This window comes from Dunckerocampus dactyliophorus, chromosome 10 (genome assembly GCF_027744805.1).
Source record: "Dunckerocampus dactyliophorus isolate RoL2022-P2 chromosome 10, RoL_Ddac_1.1, whole genome shotgun sequence".
In the NCBI taxonomy this organism is placed as follows: Eukaryota; Metazoa; Chordata; class Actinopteri; order Syngnathiformes; family Syngnathidae; genus Dunckerocampus; species Dunckerocampus dactyliophorus.
The window spans coordinates 23,703,783-23,722,916 of record NC_072828.1 but is presented as its reverse complement, the minus strand read 5'-3'; the positions used below and the strand labels follow the sequence as shown (position 1 = coordinate 23,722,916).

The 19,134-nt window shown below is 39.5% G+C and overlaps 1 protein-coding gene across 2 annotated transcripts in view; it reads right to left on the bottom strand.

The window, feature by feature from the left end:
• nek7 (NIMA-related kinase 7) overlaps positions 1-17,613 on the bottom strand; it is a 72,744-nt gene extending 55,131 nt beyond the window's left edge. Inside the window, exons 1-2 of one of the 2 annotated variants that reach the window (XM_054789379.1) lie at positions 17,342-17,613; positions 4,142-4,216 (exon numbers count right to left, since the gene is read on the bottom strand). The gene's annotated coding sequence lies outside the window, so the exon portion shown is untranslated. The remainder of the gene's footprint in view (positions 1-4,141; positions 4,217-17,341) is intronic. The other variant, XM_054789378.1, reaches the window with a different exon arrangement.
• Between the last annotated feature and the right edge of the window lie 1,521 nt (positions 17,614-19,134).

The following is a 19,134-nucleotide window of genomic DNA, read 5'->3' as shown; positions in this document are numbered from 1 at the left end:
TCAAGAATAAAGTCGTAAATTTACGAGAAAGTCGTAAATTTACGAGAAAAAAAATGCACATTTACGAGAGTAATGTTGTACATTTATGACAAAAAAAGTCGTAATATTATGAGAATAAAGTTGTAAATTCACAAGAAAAAAGTAGTACATTTACGACACAAAAGTCATAATAAGAGAATAAATTTGAGAATAAATTTGTAAATTTAGGAGAATAAAGTCAGAATATTTCGTGTTAAGAGGGAAAATAGAGCATAGCTCTTCAGCGAGGAAGGAAACTTTCCTCTTGCTTCAGGCAAGCTTTTATTTATAATGTGGCAGCAAAACAGAGCAGTTGAGCACCAACAGATTAGCATGTCTCGCCCTTCTCACTTCCGCCTTCCTTACCCCGCCCCGTCCACATGCCCAAAGCCAAAGATCACAAAAGTGCCCCCTTTTCATAGCTGTCTCAGCATTGCCTTTTACGGCAAAGTATTAAAATAATCAGAGATTTCGAGAATAAAGTCGTAATTTTACGACTTTATTCTCGTAAATTTAAAACTTTATGTTACAGGGCCACGTAGGTTTGTAGATTTTTTTCTCTCCCTTAATAAAAAGGGTCATTTAAAAACTGCATTTTGTGTTCAGTTGTGCTGTCATTGACCAGTATTTAAATTTGTTTGATGATCTGAAACATTTACGTTTCAAAAACATGCAAAAAAAATAGGAAATCAGGATGGGGGCAAACATTTGTTCACACCACTGTCATTTTCATCTTTATAAACAGCAACATCAAAAAAAGAATCTAATAATATCTCAAAAGCTGAGTCCTTAAGAGTAGTATACTGTACCTATTCCACTATGTGAAATATGAAATACCAAAACCAACATCTGCACAAACACCTCTGGGCATTAAGCTGCATTAGTGCCTGGAGGCAACAACTCATGGTTTTCACAATGCAAAACAGAGCATTGCACAGCAGAGCAGAATTTGCAGGGCTCGAGGACCAATAAAGGCTTTGTTTGTTAGCCATGTCACCGAATGACCACCAAATTAGCTTAATCACCTCTGGCACCAGAATATTGAATGTGACATTCTGTACCACAGGGCTGGGCCTCTGTTGGCCTGCAAAGCTTCAGGGATTCTAGTGAAAAATGATAAAATGTGGACGAACGGAGGAAAACTGATGAAGAAATGAAAATAAGAGATTTTGTGTTCATTTACAAAGCAATCCAATCAACAGATTAGATTTTTGACCATTTTATCCTTATTTTCAGAACATTACCTTCGAGTCGCTACCAAAACACAATTATTAAAATCTAATCTTAAAACGCATTTTATTGTTCTAATTTCCCAGCAACTAACATGTTCAAATCATTAGCGACGTGACAGGCGTCATTTTCAGATATGTCTTTATTAATCGATTATCCAATGAATCGATATTTTGGTCATCGTTTAATCGCTAAATTTAAAAATGTACTGTAAATATCCTGATTTCAGCCTCTCGAACGTGACTATTTTTATACTTCCTTAGTCATCCATAAACTTCGGGAAAGCGCAATCGGCATTTTTGCCTCTTCCCGATACCTCGCGAAGCAAACCACTGCATAGACGCGCGCGTAGAGCGTGCGTAAGAACAGTCCCACGCAAAGTGTGGGATTTTTCCACTTGTACTTGTGCGTAGAAAAAGGCGTACATTTATGCACAACTCTTACCATGCATACACACAAATCCTAGTGGCAGAACAGTGAAACTACAAATAGTGACTCATTGATTTGCAGTATCGTGTTTGTGATGTTTGTCGGTTTACTGTTCATACTTCTCTACTTCTATTTCTGTGTCTGAGAAATTCCTCTTCCTCGCCCTCTTTGCTATGATTTTGCGGAAGGGACAATTTAAAATGTTTTTTACTTTAAAGCCGATTCATCGATTATTCGAAAATATAATCGACCAATTCATCAATAATAAAATAATCCATAGTTGCAGCCCTAATAAAAATGTTCAGAGGTCAAACCATATTCAGGTCAAGCCACATATCTCTATATTACCAATAGGTTTGAGGGTAGGGTTTAATGCTTGAATTGTTGAAAAGGAAAATTACAATCTTCGTACATGTGACTATATTAATATATATTAAGTAAGGTATTAGAGATCATTAGGGTTGCAAATACCAATTATTTTCTTCCTCCGTTAACCTGAAGTAGGCCTGTCACGATAATCAATAAATAAATTAACCGTAAGTTAAATAAAAACAAACTTGATCATTTTGCCGGCCTCTATATATTGACATGTGCATGTGTGTTTGATTTCCTCCTCTTGCTCTCTACCAAACAGATCACCGTGATGAGATGGAACATTTGTGTGGGGATGTATTTCACCGGCGGACCATTCAATCGTGGTGGAATGACATCACAGACACTAACCCTTCTCTCGAACTAAACATGTTGGAAAGTTGCCGGAAAAACTCCTATTACGGAGCATGAATGGAAGCTAGCTAGCTGGGTTAGCCTAGTTTAGCAAAGCATGCTAGTGTGACTGTGTGTGTGCGACAGGCTCTATGAGTGTATTTACACCGTGTTGCCTTTTACCGCCTGTAAATGTAAGCTGGCGTTTTACGATGCCGCCAGATGTGCAAGTTTTCAGTGAAATAAGGCGAGAGGCACGTTTATTCTTGCTCTTGGCTTGTCTTAACCGTCAACAGACACTCATACCCAATACACTTCCAGCCTTCAAAATAAGAGCGCCACATCCTGTCTAATTGTGCAAACAAAATAAAGGGTGTCATAAAAAAATGATCTTACATTACAATTGGAATTACATTGGTGACATCTTCCTTAACCACAAGCACGGGCATTAGAATTTGTTGAGGCTTTTGTAGAAATGTTTAGTTTTTTTGTCAATATTCAGACAATGATGAAAGTGACATTGATTCAAAATCAGAAATATTGTGAATGATAGTGATTTTTATTTAAGTGCAATTTTTACTGAGAGAGGGTGACAGGACTCTGTCCATTTTATTTTCGTTGGGGCTTTTTGTCTTTTTTGTTTATTGATTTTATTTAAAAGCTCTTGACATTTAAATTACTATTAAATGTGTCTATATATATATATATATATATATATATACACACACACACACACACTATCTTAAATACTAAGATAAATACCAATAGAAATACTAATATAAATTAACTTTATTGCTTTTGATAGGTGTGCTCGCATTATTATACCATATATTATCATTACATTAATTTAAAAAATGGTCTCAAAATAATGTTGACAATAATATTGTTTATCTGCAATAATTTGTAGGACAATTAGCATTGTCAGACATTGCATTATTTCTTAGTTTTCTGGATGAACCAGATAAACCAACTTAGGGTTCTGGTGGTGTTCTACTGCATTAAACCTGTCTACATTATATTGTTCATGTCTTTTAACATTTTAAATCAAGAGTGAAAGATTCAATTTCAAAAACGTTTGTTCAGTCCCAAATTTTAAAAAACAACATACAAAGACAAATACCTGTGAGCATTGCAAATGCATAGACAAAATGCACAGACCAGGAGGAGTTCAGCCTTTATTTTTATTCCTCAGGCACGCATCCTTCTTTGCATGAGTGCATCGCCCAGCATGCCTGGAGAACAGCTGAGTGTGTGTGCGCGCAAGGAGCCAACGATCAGAGAATAACGTTACCCCTAAGGGGTCGCACTTCTCTCCATTCGCACCCTCCTCCCCTCTCACCCCTCTGTACTTTGTGCCTGCAGGAATTTCCCTTTTCAGATCAGGAAAGATGTCAGACTGGTCACACCATCCCTCACACAGAGGCTGGACTGGAAGACCACAAATCAGCCTTGTTTCCAGCTATCATACCCAGGCTTAAGAACCAACAAGTCAAGATCAAACATAAACACGTTGATGAAAGGAGCTTCATCTAGGAGTGACACAGCAGAAAGTCAATCATGGCAAAACAGCACTCGGTTGAGCACAGACCTCTGCCATGGTGTCCGAGTGGTTAGCACTGCTACCTTCACAACATAAAGGTCCCTTGTTCACGTTCTGATTGGGGCCTTTCTGTGTGGCGTTTGCATGTTCTCCCAAAGCCTGCATGAGTTTTCTCCAGGTACTCCCAATTCCCATCCAATTAAAATCATGTATATTTACTTGCTGCGTCCTACACCGTCTGTGCGCACACTGCTCCTCAAGGATGGGTTGTCTGGAATTGTTGCTAGTGTAAAACTGCAAAATAAAACAGCCAAGCACACAGAAATATGACCTTGAGTGAGACCATTTCTGAGGAGACATACATTAACATTAATATGACAATGAACTCATATAGTACATTCTACTCCAAGTGATGGCTATTGTAATGACTGTTGCCAGTAATGTTCTAACAGAGTACATAGATAAAACAATAAAAACAGAAGTCACACGATTTCTTCTTTGTTTTCCCCACTGATGTTAATGTTTTAAAATTGGCCAAAATGTAACACAAAAAATGTGAAATTACGGTCATTAAGTAAACAATGCGCCATCATGGACAAGACTTTTACATGAATGCAAATCAGAAACAGAGGCAGTGTAAAGGTTCCAAATATTATAAATGGGGGCAATTCAGCGGCCAAATCTCTTCAATTTAATTTAAAAGCAGAACGCGGATGAACCCCTGGGCCCTTTTTAAAACTGGGATATCTACCCATTGCCCTGTTGGCACGATCACAACTGAAAAGATTCAGTCTGCTTGAAAAAAAGGATTCCAGCGTATTCACTGCCAAAATTAAATGACTAAAACTAAGGTATTCCACAGCTTGCACCCTAAAAAAAAAACTAGCAAGACACAGACCTCCACCAAGGCCAAGGCGTCCATTTTGGATCCGTACCAAATTGTACACCTGTTGCTTTTTTTTTTTACCTTTAATTTTATCATTAAAATTAAATACATCGACACATTAATGCATCTGGGATCCACACCAATCTTATTTTATCTTTATAAAACATAATGGGTTCTTTCTTGAAAATGAGTTAAATAAAAACGTATGATATGTACTAAGGACCTAACTAACAAACAATGAAAGAATGACCTTCTTGGCAGAAGTAAAAATCTTATAAATAAAACCATCCTTCTTCCCAATACAAGAAAGTGTATAAAATTTATATCTTAACACAAAAAACAAGTAATCTTCTAAAATTCAAGTAAAGCTTGTAGCATTGCAAACTAATTTCCAATGGAGTTACTGAAATTGCATAAAAACACAGAGGGGAGGAAAGAGAGAATAAAAAGCTACAAAGCACAAAGGGGGATGAAAGAACCTAAACCAGAGAGGTCTTTCCTGCCTCCTTCATACATTATAATATTAATATTAATGAGACTTCCTGTTTTCCCCCCCTCCGTTCTTCCCCTCAGTCGATTTGAACATGAAAAACTTAAAAAGCACAAATTCCAGGAGTTGCGTATCACAGTTTGACCCTGCAGCCACACAGCAGACACAAACCATGACAGACTCTCTGTTCAAAGCAGGCAGGAGCTGCTTTCATCAGGGAATCCTGGTGTTTTTTTTTTTCTTACAGCGTGACACTACCAGCCCATGCCATCTGCCTTTTTCTCAAATCAGAATTTCAAGATGTGCTTCCTGCTTGTGTGTTGTTTTTCGATGGGCTTCACAACCAAGGCCCAGCATCACACAGGCATGTGCTGCTGGTGCTTGCCGACTGCTGTTTACAGCCAAACCCCGCAGTGTGGCGCAATGTTAAATATTCACTGTTAAACTGTCAAGCCAGAACTAGTTGGGCGTCCAGCCAGGCATTCAGTAGCTTTGGATTCCACCACTCTTCAAACTCGACCCAAACAAAAGTATCACTTCTAAAACTGTTCAGCCTACCTCCTCCTCCCACTACACACCCACTTCCTGTGGCACCAAGACTGCTGAGCACCACTTCATTCAAGTCATTCTCTCTCTCTTCTTAACTTCCATTTTCTTCATCATAAACACAAGTAAATTAACACACACACTGTTTTCACCTCTGCTCTACATCTGAGAAAGCTGCTGATGCCTCCCCATGCCTGCCTTCAGATGTAAAATATTTTTATTCAGCGCCCCAATACCACACTAGCAAAGGTCTCTCATCCTTGGCTTGGCAGGACTTCTGACAGACAGCCGGCAGCGCCGTACAAGCCGAGCTCCTGCTGCTGCAGCTTCCTGCAGCTCAGAGGGAGTCAGGCTGCCTGCCTCCCATTGACTGTGGGCCAGGCTGCATGGGCATGGAGGAGGAGGCTGAGTGGTGGCCACAGGCAGACAGGACCCCCGGGAGAAGGCTGGGACAGGACAGGTCAGGACAGGACAGACATATTGACAGTAGGACTCCAGACCAAGAGGAAAAAGTAGCAAAAGACAGAAGCGGCGACATTAGACAACAAAAGACCGCAATTTTACCTCGGTTTGCGTGCATTCTCCGATTAACATAAAACATGGCGCACGTCTTGTCGTATTATTAATATACTGCATCTGTATTCTTTAAATGTTTGTTGTTTTTTTTTTATCAGAAAACGTCCTCCCTTATTGGTATCCTATTAGCTAGCGAACCAAATGGCAACCGGAACCAGAAGTTATGTCGTCGACCTTTGACTCTCAAAAATGTTCACATAAAACACGTTTCTATTGTTTTATCATTTTAGTTGTACGTGCATAAAACTATTTTAAATGCATAGAAATGATGACTGAAGAGGGCTAAATGAACATTTAAGGTTACTTTTACCTTTAAACTACTGTTCCCAAAGACACGATGTGACAGGACACCACCTTCCTGTTTTGTCATGAGTTATTTCTTGAATTCAATGGTGTTTCTCAGGTTCTTTATCCAAACGCTGGCACTTGCAACTTTCTTTCGCTCCATTTTGGGTTATTGGGGTGATCAGCACTATTGAATTCAAGAAACGACTCATGTCAAACCAGGAAGGTGGTGGTGGTTGATCTCGCTGCCACATTGTGTCTTTAGGGACAGTGGCATCAAAAAATCACGTCCTCAATGAAGGTTAAAAGGTAACCTTAAATGTTCATTTATCCCTTTCATTCATCATTTATATGTACTGATATGCATTTCAGGTTGTTTCTGCATGTCAAACTATAATTGTAAACTATAATTGTTCTGGAACAGATTGATTGGATTTACATTATTTCTTAATTTTTAAAAAAATTATTACGGTTAGCCTCAGTTTAGTCGCAGTCTGGAGCCCTGAGTAGTAAAGGCACAGTTAAAAAAAATCCAGATTGGTAACATTTAAAACTAAACAAGACCTACAGCTGGGAATCCTCACAAAGACTCTGATGATGCCGATTATGACTCCGCTTCCATCTTCATAACCCCAGGCCGTGACCATGACCTCAAAGCCTCAGGCCAAACTGAGAAGCTGCTATGACTCACAGTGTACCACATTAAAGGATGCGGGGGGGATGTGTCCCCTGTCCCAAATTGACACTGAACAAAACAAGAAGATGACTACACAAGCATGGTGGACGTGGTGAGCTTAAAAACACTGCATTTGTCAGTATTTTAGGTCGAAACATTTGAAACACTCATTTTTGTATATCTGACGGAGATCAGGCTCTAAAGGTCAAACAGAAGGTAAAAAAAATTCTATTTAATAATACAGAACCAGCCCATTTTTGCTCAAAAGCAGCATTCCAGTTGTTGTAAAGAAATACCACATGCCAGCACAATTGTACAATGTTCTTTATGGAAGTACAGCAATCCCTCGCAGTTATCGCGGTTCCAGACTCGACCATGACAAGTCAATTAAAAAAAAAAAAGTAGGATTCCATATTTAAAAACAGAATATTTTCGTAGTTAGAGCATAGAAACCCTGTTTATGACCTAAATACGGTTTTTAACATAAATAAGATTTTTTTTAAAAAATAAGATTCAAATGTGTTCCCTCGGGGACCTGAGAGAGAGACAGACAAGAAGCAACGTAGGAGGTTCTGAGTTGAGTTTTAATCTCGCCGTGTTTTTATCAGAAATTTTTATTAGCGATTATTTTGCCTGTGAGTTAAATCAAATCTGCAATAAAAGCCTGTTGTTCCAGCAATAAAGTCATAGCAATATAACTGACACCTAGTAACTAGTGTGGAATACTAGGACTGTAACAATTGGTTTTAATAACGATTCGATTCGTATCACGATTCGTAGTTGGCGATATGATTCAAGGACGATATTGGTTCAATTACAACGATACAAACCGAAACGATTCAGTAACTTCTAAATCGATTCAGTAACTTCTTAGCAAAAAATTCAACCGGTGTAACTGTTAAATAAATACCTGGATACTGAACAGTGTGGGTGAAGTTTCCTAGATTCCCGTTGTTTTTTGTCGAGGAATCGGGTGTTAATTATTAATAATGCTGACATACTTAAGAATAAATTATCAATGAGGACAAAAAAATTTGTTAAAAATGCAACACAAAATGATGAAGAACAGAGGATGGTATAGCTTACTGTGATTACATTTAAATGGTGCAATCCATACCTGAAAGAACGGTGCAGCAACTAGCAAGAATACACAAATGACAGACGTTTTGCAGGGCACATATGTGTTTTAACCCGGGCACGCCACGCTGGATGATGACGTCACCAAGCGTCACTGCTACTGGACCATAAACTACCATCTGGAAACGTACAAAACATCCTTAGTTTGCATATTGTCCCCAAAAAAGTCACTTAAAAGGAGTTTCAAATAAGGACAGATGAGTTAAATATGAATACTGAATGAAGTGAATCAACTGACCAAAAGGAGAAGAAAGCGAATCAACTGTATTTCCTAGTATGGAATCAATCAATTGATTACATTTTAAATGAAAAAATACATAACATTAGGTTAAATATGCATATGTTTTGACTAAGAATAGGTCGTATTCAACCACGAAACACCATGATTTATTTATGAGTACATGTTTGAAAAACCGTGATAGTGACGCTGCGAAATTCAAACCGCAAAGTGGCGAGGGACTGTATAATGAAATCATTTAAAAGACCCATGCTTTATGACACCAAGCAGTTCCAATAGAGCGTCTCTTGACACTCTTGATCATTAGCTCTTCACTCAACCAGTGACATCTTATAACAAAATAAAGTCCGAAGGATAAAGAACGAGTGCAAGACAGAAGGAAATGTTGCCAGCTCGTCACACCGCTAAGAGGGAGGGGACAAAGCAGCCTGTCAAAACAAGAAGCTTTCATACAAATTTACAGTGTTGTGTTCCAAATCCCGTGTGAAACATTAAGGCTCATTTGCGGTGAGGCTGGAACAAACGCCCATAGCACACTAACACAATAAAATCCCGTCTCTCTCTCCCTCTCTCTCGCTCGTTCTGTTCCTGAGTGCAAATTCTCACTGCTTTCGTCTCATCTCATGACAAATGCATACTGTCACTGTCACTGATGTGGTGTTTACAGTGGCACCCAGCATCTTGTAATTATCCGGTGAAAGTGGATTTGTATCCTCGGGGGATTTGTATTTTTGCCTGTGGATAATCAAAAGCGATGGAGAGAGGCAGGGGACAATTGGAGAATGATCTTAAATAAAAATGGGTGATACTGCATGAGCGCAGTCTTTCCAGCGCAGTTGAAAATATGCCAACTTGGCTTTGGCTGCACACAGCAGCATATTCCTCAGCTTGCACTCACCGTGGGCAATAATAACAATGAACGAGATAACGCAAGTGCTGTTACTCTATAAATATCGTACTAACACAACTACCTGACGACAATTTAAATAGATCCTTTTTTCCCCCAAATATCCTCTGAAATAGCGGCTTGTTTATTTACTCAGCTGCAAAGAGCAGCAGGCGTCGAAAGAGTTGAGGCCTTTCTTCAGACAACTACATTTTTATATTAATAAAAATCATATGTTTTTCCCTACAAATAATACACGTTGTAACACATCTATAATAGATTGTAGAGTCTGTAATGACAGCCACAATACCACCTGTAAGTGAGAAGTGAGACGCTTACTTCAAATAAATGGTCTATCCCAATGATTAATTGGAGCAAGGTATTTATTACAGCTGAGGCCACCGTTTCGGCTGGTTTTACATTTGGGGTCTATAGGTTTATGCTCAGAAATACGACCAATGAAATGTGATCGTGCTTGACAAAAGTGTAAAGCAAGTAACTCGAAAAATAATTCAATTCATCCGATGAGATGACCAGCCTCTCTCAGCGGTGGAAGACACCGGGGGTTGCTGACTGCTCTGACGTTGTACCCCCGAACCCTTTTTATTTTTTAATAATTACCTATTTTTGGGCCCCCTGGCAGTCAGAGGACCTTGGTAGTGTCCTAACTGAAAAATATACACTCAATCTATGTGATTGGTATCAGCATCTACTGATTTCACTGATGGATGATCAGAATCGGTAGCATAAAACCCAGATCGAAGCATTCCGAATTTTATTATGCCCGCTCATTGTGTTGAAGGCTTTTGCTGCAACACTTGAGGGGACGGAGTAAGCTTGTTCACATTTCCTATAGACACCAGTCGCCTTGTCAGATCGGCACACTTTGTTGGACAAATGTTACAAGTCAAAAACCCACAAGATATTCGACTGTGGAAAAGCGTACCAAGGTGGCAGTAAGTCAACTGATATTTCTCCTGCTAATACGCTCTACAGTAGCCAGCCTATGCAATGCTGATTCCTATCTGAGGCGCAAGCTAGGCGGTTAGGCTGTTGTAGCTATCACTGCCAGTAAGACATATCGTACGCCTCACGACACAATATTAGCGAATGCCATTAGTGCTGTGATTATGTCACTTGCTTGGCTTTGGTGCGAGTTCATGGTTGCATGTGTTTGAATCTGGTTCCGGGAACGTAGTCGGTCAGTGACGTCACAACCAAGACGGCGTCTGTTCAGAAAAATAACTGGTGGGCATGTCAAAATTGTGTCAAAATCACCACTTCATTTCATCTATGACAGGAGTATGACAAAAATGTTTTATTAAGTGAGTATTTTCATTTTGGTATTGTTTTTTTCAAAAATGTTTTTGTGTCATGAGCACTTTAAAAAAATGTGTTTGCCTTGAAAAAGAGCGTTTGAACCTCAAATTGGTGAGGGACGACGAGGCAAAAAAGGCAAATTACGCAGCTTCTCTATTATCACAGCTTTTCAAACTACAGTATATTAACTAATAGACCATGCTGTTTTGTCGTTGAATATGGCCTACCTTAAAAGAAATGAAACAAGCATGTTGAAGCAAATTTTATGTATTTTTGCCAAGAATATAAATGCCTAAATGATCTAAAACACATTTATTAGGCATCCAGAAGACGCATTCAAAGACTGAATGATATGGAGTACTTGTACTCGTACTATTGAGTATAACGGTCACTAGATGTCAGTAATGTTACTGTAATGTTTGGTGAGACACGCAAAAGACACAAATGCCAGACTTCATCAACGGAACAACATACTTTCATTGCCGGTTTAAATTATCTCCCAACAGGCACAATAATCCCTAATAAAAACTATTTCTGCAGTAACCCACGCCAGGCTAAAACAACTCTGAACCCCTGACGTCACTTCCTGTCCACCCACCAGTCGACTCCCCTAGAGAACACATTTAGCAATACACATGAGCACGAGTCTTATTCATGTCTTAAATAGCTTATTTTCTCTTATTATGTCTTCTATATTGGGTAATGCGAGTGTAAAGGTAACTATAGGGGTGTTATTTTGTGTCTAGAGAGCTCGAATAATGTTAAAAAAAAAACATATTTAGAACGTTGTAAACAGGTTTTCTATGCTCTAACTACAAAAATATTCCATTTATAAATAAGAAATCCTACTTCACTTATTACGGTCAGGTCTGGAACCAATTAACCGCAATAAACGAGGGATTATTGTATTAAGAGCTCCCTTATATTTGAGTCATTGCGGTAATCATTTAAACTGATTAAACATCATGAGCTCTGTGTGGAGTTTGCATGTTCTCCCCGTGCGTGTGTGGGTTTTCTCCGGGTACCCCGGTTTCCTCCCACATTCCAAAAACATGCATGTTAGGTTAATTGGCGACTCTAAATTGTCCATAGGTATGAATGTGAGTGTGAATGGCTGTTTGTCTATATGTGCCCTGCGAATAGCTGGCGACCAGTCCAGGGTGTACCCCGCCTCTCGCCTGAAGTCAGCTGGGATAGGCTCCAGCATACCCGCGACTTTAATGAGGATAAGCGGCATAGAAAACGGATGGATAAACATCATGAGTTCACTACTCCGTGTCTTATACATTGTATAAACTGTAGTAGTTTTATGCAGAAGGGTTTCAGAAAATACTGTAAATGAGCTACAAAAAAAAAATAAAAAAAAGTTTGCAGAGAAATAGATCACAGAGATTGCATGGTCATGACACAAACTGACCCAGCAGCACTGAAACTATTTCATTAACTTCAAACAAGGTCCTGGGTCAGTAATTTTTGCGTTTGCATGTCTTTGTAGTGTTTTCCCTGCAGAGCACACTGAGTCCAATGAGAAAAGGCATCAGTGCCACAATGATGCTATGAATGTTCACGAGACACGAGGGGCTGCAAGGCACCATGTGAGGAGATTTGAATGCTTGGCGTACCCGTGACCTTCCATACTGAAGAAGGAAGAAAAATACAAAAATATTGATAAGAGGCATGTTTCAGTGCAGTGGAAGAAGCTGCTGGAAGAGCCCACTCTCATTGCCAAAGACCTTACTCTACACTCTAACCAAACAGAGGCAGAAAAAAATGGAACAACTGTTTTACAGTCAATTATTCTCGGCAAGGCAGAAACCATGTCTTCAAATGTTTGATTTTGCAAAGTTGTAACACCAAAAAGGCATATGACCTTGCCAGCATCAGTTCTGCACAATGCCTGGCCAAGCAAGGTCTTTGACAACATGCATGAGACGGGTGTTAAATGTATCTGGGAACGGCCTAAGGACGCATCTTCAAATATGAATTGAAAAGGGGGAAAAAAAAAAGCTAATATTTTTGTTTTGTTTAGAGAAAAAAAAAAAAAAAAAAACCCCAAAGGCGAAACGAGCGTTCAAGTGGTCAGATGACAAATGTCTCATCTGATCTTAAATCCGGCAGAGGGGCCGGCTCCAGGGCTAAAATGGGAACCTCTGACAGGACAGACAGAATTGGTGAATACCATTGCACTAAATCACTGCTTTGGGTGCAGCATAAAGAGTTCTCCATAAATGTGAGTGGAAATTTTGGTCTAACGTAGACCAGTGAAACACTTGAAGGTAGCGCTGCCACTGTGACTGTACTGCGAGGGACGATAGCCTTTCTTGTGAAAAAAGTCCAAATATAATGCTACAGTAATCACCAAATACAAGGACTTGTATTATTTTTAAAGTTCCTTTTTCCAGGTTCATATATATATATATATCTGAGTTATCACCACCTACCAGTATGCCAACCTTAATCATTTTCACATATTACAGTGTGGTTCTGGCAGATATCCTAAACCACAGAGACCGATGCAACCATTTGGCAGCCATTTGTTGTTCATCCGGTCTGTGACACACTCCTTGATCGTCATCTTCACAGAGCGAGGTCTGTGTTCATCACCTGATGACGCTTGTAGACTCAAGTCTGTTGTCTTTGACAGTGATCGAATGAAGCAACAGAGATGTGAGTAATAATTAGGTCAACAAGGTATGTCAGTAGTCACGAATCCTCAGATGAATCATCCCACGACAGAATAGCGTTGTTCAAGCATCTGAGAAAAATCCATTGATTCCATTTGATTCAAACTGGCATTAAACTACAGTTTTCAGTCCCTCGTTTATCGCGGTTAATTGGTTCCACACCCGACCGCGAAAATTTAATTTTCACAAAATTGGATTCGGTATTAATACATGGAATATTTTCATAGTCAGAGCATATAAAACCTTTTTTAATGACCTTCTAAATACTTTTTTCAGCCCTGTAGACAGGACATAACACCCTAATAGTTACATTTACACTCGTATTATCCAATATAGTAGAAATTATTAAAATTATAAAACAAGCCATCGTAGACATAAATAAGACTCACACGTTAGCATTGACAGCTCCTGCGGTGGGTAATGTCTCATCAGTGTAACGTTACGCACACCTGGAGACCAGTGTAGAATACTACTCCACTGCTCTACTGTTTGAAGAGAGACTTCCGGTGCACTTCCATAGTTATTTTAACAAGCAGAGAACACATGCTGTGAGCATTCACACAGGAGCTGCTGTCGTCGTCCACTCTCTACACTGCTAACCTGCTGCTAGCACTCAGCTACAGTAAACTGTAGCTAGCCGACGTCACTTCCCAGGCCCCAATTCTTAATTGCACACACAAGTCACATGTACTGTATTAAACGTCATATCACATCTTATGAATGCAGTATATTTGTATTTTCGTTCATTTAGCCATTTTTACGCTTGAAAATGTTTAGTTAAGGTCTAAAAAGACATACAATATGCATAATTTTTTTTTACTAATAATACGCCGTATTCAACCACGGAACACCAATCTTTTCTTAATGAATTTTTTAAAAAGTGAGCGAGGGACGACTTGTGTAGTTAATTCACAAGTTAGTTAGTTCACAAATAATTACAATGCAAAATAATAGTTGTACAATTCACAGATTGACCAAGATTGTCTGGAAAAATAATTGGCACAAAACCCCCTAATTGTAACCATCGTTGTGCATGACATCACAAAGTGTTTTTTTTTTTTTTTCTCTTTGCTTTTTTTGGTCATGCCACCATACGCACTGGTGACGGTAAAGGGGAAAAATGTGATGACCATTGAACGACACTGAACTTCAACTACACTCTTTAAACACTTAACTTCGATGGCGTACGAGGAGGGTATTATAAAAGTTGTATTACAGATATGGTTCTTTTTGAACCATAAGTCATATTTAACTTACATCAGACACCAGCCATATGATTCAATGGCAAATGTCAAATTTGTAAAAGCACTGAATGCAACATATTCTAGTATGTCCACTGACAACTCCCAGCAGACAGAATGGGATTATCAAGTGCTGGCTGATGACAACGTGGCTCAAAGGAGAAGCCACATGGATTCTGACCTGACCATCCTTATTCATCTTGCACAGCCACAAACCAAATAGCCAATCCATAACCATCTATTAAAAAGGACCACAAATCTAACTTGGGGGTAAAAAAAAAAAAAAAACACATGCTGTAGCTATCAAACAATCTGGTATGTTTCGTTTGAACATTTTGAGACGCTTCTGTCAGGTTTTGTAGCCTTACTACTCAACCTTTAAAAGACACACTGCAGTTTGTAAACGGTATGTATGGAAATAAATGCATTTTCTTTCACTTTCAGACCTGCCAACACGTACATATTTATCGTACTCAACATGCAATTTGACTCTTGAATACACTTGTATGCTTCACAGCTCTCCACTTTGTTGCATTTTCTGTTTGTTTGTTTGTCTGTACAGGACAGATAAATAGATATTAGCAGTTTCTCAATAGTATTTCAAATTGGGGGGCGGCTGTGAGGACATTTTTGTCCCCTTGTCGGGGCATGACAGAAAATAATTGCGAACCGCTGCACTACACAAACACTGCATTTATAAATAAGGAATCCTACTATGCAGAAATTCACTGATCACGGCCGACAAACGAGGGGCGAATGCATCGCTCTTCTCAACGAGCAGCAGGTGCTGATGTGGGCCCCTGCCCCATCCAGAACTACTACCAGGCAGTTCTGTCGTTGTGACATTAACAAAAAAAAGATGCAACAGAAGAAAGGTTTGGAGTACTAAACATTTTTTAGGTTTTTTTTGGGCTTTTCATGTTTTCAAATTTCATGATGATGTCATTACACCCTCCTCCCAACCAGGGAGTAGGGAGAAAGCCCTACTACGCTAACATTTGTTATGTTGGAAAATATTACCGCCAAATGTTTAAAGCCTTGGTCGCAACTGGTCATACGGGCTTCTACGGCTGGTCTATGCGAAAAAAAAAACAAAAAAGAACAAACGCAAGGAGGGCGCGTGTGTGATGTGCGGATTTTTGTGCAGCAGAGGTTGTCATATCAAAACAAACATTACAGGCGCTTACATTATTTGCAGGTTGCAAGACAAACTTACACACCTGGTGCGTCGTCCGTACGGCCAACGTGTGTCTTTCGTACGTTTTGCTGTTGTCAGGTTTGGGCAAATGTCAATTGCCAAAAAAAGTCGTACGCCCGAATGTAACCTAAGTTTAACAAAAAAACATGCATCTGTTCATTCTGCATCCTCAAAAACTGTCTCTCTTCTGGGCATCTCACACATGTTTTTAAAGACGGACATCCCTCAGTTATTGCTCCCCAGGTAGCCTCGCTTACTTCCATTTTGCACCGTGAACATGCAGCTCGTGCAGCTGCTTTGGGGGTTTATGCGTTTTTTCGGCATTTGCATCATTTTTCTTTTGTATATGTTTTTGACCTCGCAGAATTCATGTCATTGCAGCATTTTTCCGTTGCGTTTGTCTTATGGTATACAGTATGTGTGTGTTTGGTTGTGTGTCATTTCTGCACCACTGTAAATATGCTAACTTAAAGAAGGCACTGTAACATCTGCGCGCCAACCGTCAAAAGTGTTTTGCAACTTTTTATCCGTTCCTGCATCAGAATTGAGCAATTTCAAATGTATCATACATACACCCACACACGCACACCCACCCACTCTACAACTTCAGGTTTCTTTTTTTTTTTTAACCAAACATATTTAATAATTAAGAGAGTTAGGATTTCATACGTTTCCAAGTGACCGCATCATCCCAGCTCTGAAAACAAGTTGCTTTGAATGACAGACAGATGACACAAGAACTTCTCAATGCAGAGAGTAACAAGTATCCACAAAACAACCAAGGATATGTTAAGGGAACAGAAAAACAAAACTATTCATGTGGCAAGCAATCGAAGTACAGTACACACTGCGCGCCATTAAGTTGCATCATTTTAAATCTGTTGTGTGCAATCAGAATATCAGGCTCGTGTTTTGTCCTTCCTGCTAAACAGCATCATAAGTTACATTGCGACACGTTTGTCTGTAAGCATGCTGCATTAATGTCAGTAGTAAGTTAACTTAAAAGGAGGCATAAACTTGTATGCAGTGAAAGTTAGCCATGCTACATGCTAGTAGCCTCGGGCTGGCTAAGCTAGCTGACGAACTTCCCTCAAACTTTTGCTGAAGATGACTGATCGACTTTGGGGACAATGGCGGACCTCCTATGAGTGCCACATTCCAGTGGTGTCAAACAAAGAAGCCGTAAACTGATTAAAAGCGGCTCAGTGGCTGTCAAAGGTAGTAGTAAGTTGACGGTCAGCTGTGTGAGGACTTACCAGGAAGTGGGACTCTGTTGCTAAGCTATTCCTTCTTCACGCTCACTGATTGTTATGGCGCTCGTCTTTCGTAGGACTTTCCCTTTTTAAAAAAAAAAAAAGTCGGCTCGCTCGACCTCTCTTCTTGCGTAGTAGCGTCACTGCTGAAAAGTACTTTTGACGGGAGAGAGTGCGTTGCTGTGGGAGGCAGTCAGGCTGTGTGTGTGTGTGTGTACGTGTTTCTAAAGGAGTCCGTCCGCTAGGGCCCCCCCTCTCCAGCCGCCACACTGCTGACCCGCGTGCCACTAATGTAAACACGGCAACATTCCCGGGAAGCTGTCAAATACCGCGAGACTCAGCACAGACACTCCAACCCTCCCCAATCAGCCTTGGCATTTTCTTTTCAAATAATTCAACCAAAATACGGTTTTAGAAGTCGCTCCCTGTGTCGAATATACAGTGCAATAATGAACTGGAAAATTTTTCCATAATTAGATAGCATTTTACTGTACATCCCAGCCCCTCCCCCATGCTATTTCACGTCCCATGTCCTCTGATGACCAAATCGAATGTCAAAACAATTCAAATGCCCTTTTGTACAGTGGCCGACACGGGGCAAACGCGCAATGTAGTGATGTGTGGATCGATACTGATATATTGATACCTCCGATACCAGCTCTTTGTGCTATGAAATCGATTCTCAAATCAAAATATCGATCGAGGTTTGAACGTTTGTCTGAAACGGAGCCATGTGTGAATTGTGAAATTTTCACTCTTAAAGTACTTTTTAATAATGAATCATTTACTTTAATGGTTTTATTATTTTACTTATTTTATTTTTTTATTGTTAAAAATATGATTTTGTCTGTTTTTGTAAGCTTGGCTATAGTGTAAATCACCTCGCTACTACCCTGATATACTTCAGGGTTTCAAATAAATAAATTACTTTTATTAATTATTAAATTATTGTTTTATTAAAGTGAATAATTTATGCAATTAAGAAGTTAATTAAATGTCTTGTATTCTTTATGCTGTGATATGAAATCAGTATCGCCGACACCAGCCTGAATTTTACTCAACATCAGATCGGAAACGAAAATCAGTGGTATCGCCAATCACGATAGCAACATCCAAGCGCTCCAAACAGACATGATCCAAAAACACCATTCAAAAAAAGAAATGCAACAGGAAAATGCTGCAAATTAAAAATGCGACGAAGACATTAACGCAGCAACATCAAAAGTAAATGCAAAAAAAAGAAAATGCTGCAAAATGCCAAAATACACACCAGCCTAAAAACAACTGCATGAGAAAAAATGCTGCACGTTCACGGACCAAACTGGACGTTAGCCAGGCTACCAGGGGCGCCAGACCTGAGGGATGTCAGTCTTTAAAGACTTAAGACGTAATATTTCACACTTTTATAGACAAAGATTAAGAAAAATATACCTTTTTTCTTCAGGTCTTTAAAAGACAGAGGAGGGACTGGCGGGACTGGCGCCAGTGGTCTGAGCAAACAAGTATAAAAATGACTATGGGACGATCGGGGGGGACTCTCTTTCATTCGGCCAGAAGATGGGTACAGGTGAATGAAACGGGGTCCAGGGCTCTGGAAGACGGCGAGATATTCTATCTGACTTATTTTTCAATTATTATGTCTGACTTATTCTTCAATACATTTTGAAAAAATCGAATTTGGGGTGAGAGTCTTTCTTCCTTCTCATAACCGGAGATCAAAGAGCACGCAAAGGGGGAGGTGAAATTAGCTTCATTCATTTTCCAAAGTGATCCTTTGACCTTTAGGAGGTTGTGGA